Source organism: Carlito syrichta, unplaced genomic scaffold, assembly GCF_000164805.1.
Source record: "Carlito syrichta isolate Samal-C Ts95f unplaced genomic scaffold, Tarsius_syrichta-2.0.1 Scaffold135588, whole genome shotgun sequence".
NCBI lineage: Eukaryota > Metazoa > Chordata > Mammalia > Primates > Tarsiidae > Carlito > Carlito syrichta.
Genome location: NW_007079684.1, coordinates 214,593 through 218,639, shown reverse-complemented (window position 1 = coordinate 218,639; position 4,047 = coordinate 214,593).

Below are 4,047 nucleotides of genomic sequence, written 5' to 3'. Positions count from 1 at the left end.
CACTTGAACCCAGCAGGTTGAGGCTGCGGTGGCCATGAGCGTGCCACTGCACTCCAGCCTGGACAACAGAGTGAGACTCTGACTCAAAAAAAAGAAGAACCCAGTTTTTTTCCTTGATAATTATGACTTTAGCTAATTTTTTAACTTGTAAAAGTGGTTTTTAAAGTTTTCTGATCATAAACCACAGTAACAAACACATTTTACATGGTGACTCTAACACAAACACACACACATTTTTTTTTTTTTTTTGAATTGTAGCCTTACTCTGTTGCACAGGCTGGAGTGCAGTGGCACAATTATGGACAACCCAATCTCCACCAGTTGGGCTCAGGTAGTCCTTCTGGCTCAGTCTTCCACAGGAACTACAGGTGTGCACTATCATGCCCGGTTAATTTTTTTATTTATGTAGAGACAAGGGCTCACCAAGTTGCCCAAGCTGATCTCGAACCCCTGGGCTCAGGCAATCCTCTTGACTTGGCCTCCCAAAGTGTTGGGATTACAGGCTTGAGCCAGCACACCTGGCATGTTTTTAAAAACAAACAAAAGTTTACAAAACAACAAACTTTTCAAGGCTGCAATCATTTTTATTCTATTTTATTTTATTTAAAAACACATGCTACAACAGTAAAAACATGGAACTAACCCAGATACCCATTGAAAGTAGATTTGGGAAAAAAAACAGCCCCATTACAAAGTGGGCAAAAGATATGAATAGACACTTCTGAAAAGAAGACACGAGCAGCCAACAGATACATGAAAAAATGCTCAGCCTCACTAGTCATCAAAGAAATGCAAATTAAAACTACACTGAGATACCACCTAACTCCTGTCAGGATGGATATCATCAATAACTCAAAAAACCACAGATGCTGGAGAGGATGTGGCGAAAAGGGAACACTTCTACACTGTTGGTGGGAGTGTAAACTAGTACCGCCTCTGTGGAAAACAGTGTGGTGATTCCTAAAAGATCGAAAAATTGACCTTCCATATGACCCCACAATCCCTCTACTGGGAATATACCCAGAACTCAAATCATTCTATAAAAAAGATACCTTATAGGTACACACATATGTTTACCGCAACATTATTCAGTAGCGAGAACATGGTACCAACCCTGTTGCCCATCAAAAGAAGACTGGATAAAAAAAGTGGTACTTGTACACAATAGAATATCATGCAGCCATAAAGAAAAACAAAATCATGAACTTCACAACAACCTGTATGGACTTAGAGTCTACAATACTGAGTGAACTTTCACAGAAACAAAGAAGCAAGTATCACATGTTCTCACTCATAAGCAGACCTTGAACAATTATCATAATACTGAAAGAAAAGGATTGGCAGCAGTGGGAAACTGCCCAGGGGGGTGGGAGGGTGGAATTGGCAGTAGTGGAAAACTTCCAGGGCAGGGGGGCACACCTCATCAACAAAGGTACCTGCATAATGAACATTTGTATACCTAATCCTGAATTGTAGCCCACATCTTCAAAATAAAAAAATTTAAAACTTTAAAAAAAAAAAAAAGAGCTGAGGTGGAAGGATCACCGGAGCCCAGCAGGTCGAGGCTGCGTTAGCCGGGAGCGGCCACTGCACTCCAGTCTGGGTGACAGAGTGAGACTCCAACTCAAAAAAAAAAAAGAAAAGAAAGAAAGTAGATTTGGGCAAGTGTGGTGGCTAACGCCTATAATCCCAGAATTTTGACCAAGGTGAGAGAATTGCCTGGGCTCATGGGCAACTTTGTGAGACCTCATCTCTACAATAAATCCAAAAAAACTAACTGGGCATGGTGGTGCGTGTCTGTAGTCCCAGCTACCTGGAAGGCTAAAGCAGAAGGATCACCTGAACCCAGCAGGCCAAGGCTGCAGTGGCCGTGAGCGTGCCACTCCCCTCCAGCCTGGGCGACAGAGTGAGACTCCAACTAAAAAAAGAAAAAGTGGATTTGATAAAGAAAATGTGGTACATGTACACAATGGAATATGCAACACAGCCATAAAAAAGAACAAAATCATGACCTTTGCAGCAACATAGATGCAGCGGGAGATATGGGAGACCATCATACTAAGTGAACTATCACCGAAACAAAGAACTGAACACCGCATGTTCTCACTCATAAGCAGGCCCTGATTACTGGTCACACAACACAAGGGTGGGATCAGCAGACTTGACATTGCTAGGTTAAGGAGGGAGGGAGGCGAGAGAGGGGCACATGGCAAAACACTGGGTACATGGTCCACTATCAGGGGGAGAGAGGATTAGCTAGAAGCCCAAACTTTACCTGGGTACAACCTACTTATGTAGTAAGTCCCCACTTGCACCCCACAATTCTAAAATTAAAATTAAAAAAACAAGTGTAAGGCTGGGCTCGGTGGCTCTGCCTGTAATCCCAGCACTTCGGGAGGCTGAGATGAGTCGATTGCCTGCGCCCGTGGGCTCGAGACCTCGTCTCTGCAATAAAAACATTAGCTGGGCATGGTAGCACACGCCTGTAGTTCCAGCTACTTGGAAGACTGAAGTGGAAGGATCGCCGGAGCCCCGCAGGTCAATGCTGGGTTGGTTATGTGTGCCACTGCACTCCAGCCTGGGCAATGGAGTGAAACTCCAACTCAAAAAACAAAAACAAAACAAGTGCCACCTGAGCATAGTGACATGCCAGCAGTCCCAGCTACTTGAGAGGCTGAGGAGGGAGGATTGCATGAGATCAGGAATTCTAGGCTGTAGTGCATAATGATAGTGCCTGTGAATAGACACTGCACGTAGCAAGACCCTGTCTCAAAACAACAATAATAACAAAACACACACACACACAAAAGTGCTGATTGACACGTACTGACTTGATTTCACTCATGGTCTGACCTACAGTTTGAAAAACATTGCTCTATGGCAAATGGATAAGGAACACCTGCTCCTTTACTGCAAACCTCATCTCTTCTCCTCCAGAGCTGGAAGTGGAGGGAAGGAGCCAGTCCAGGTGGACAATGGCGAGAAGTGACTGAGCTGCATAATGCCCAGCTTTGGTGTCCTGAGTTCTACTGGCCCTTTGGGAATTGCTCCCAATTAACGTTGCCACCACCACACTGACCTACTTCCCCCTCGTTTAGCCTCTGGACCAAGGTGGACAGAGCTGTTCTCTCAACTCCCTGTGGCCTAGTTAAATCAGACTGAAACATTTAATTACAATTTTACCAAAGGCTGAGGGGGCAACAAGAAGGAAATGAACAAAAAGAGTAACATGAACCTAGATGGTCTTTTGTTAAGACAAGGCACATTCGTCTCTGGCTTTGATGCCAAGGCCTGTCTGTCTCTGAGTTGCACAGGTCATCTTTTCTTCCCTTCCAGAAGGGCCCTGGGATGAATTCTCGAGAGAATAAAAGAATGACTGGCCCGCCATCTCTGATTTCTTGTCTAAGCATCTGCCTCTTCTCTGATACTTAACACAATAAAAATCTAGCTCTTTGGTCGCAGCCCTCAAACCAACCTCAGAAGTGTGACTTTGTTCTATGGCTTTACCTTTCTTAGACTATAATGCAACAAGCTTAACATTCTTAAAACAGATGTACATAAAGAGGTTTTTTTGAGTTCCCAAAGGACTGGTTAAAATAAAAAATTCTCATCTGCCCACTGTGTTTAGCTTTAAAAAAAATTAATAACAATAATAAAATTTTAAGATAAATATGCTCAAACTTCCAGAAAGCTAATAAATTTACACAAGACATTCTGAGAGAAGACTATGATAAGCACAGATGGATTAAAGGCACAATAGAATAGCAGCAAAACACCATGCTTCTTGATTTTAACTTTTTTCTTCTTCCTCCTCCTTTTTTTTTTAAATTGGAGTCTCACTCTATAGCCCTGGCTGGAGTATAGTAGCACGCCCACAGCCACCGCAGCCTCGACCTGCTGGGCTCAGGTCATCCTTCCATCTCAGCCTTCCAAGTAGCTGGAACTACAGGCGTGCACCACCACACTCAGCTGATTTTTTCATTTATTGTAGAGATGAGGTCTTGCCATGTTGCTCAGGCTGGTCTCGAACCCCTGAGCTCAGGCAAT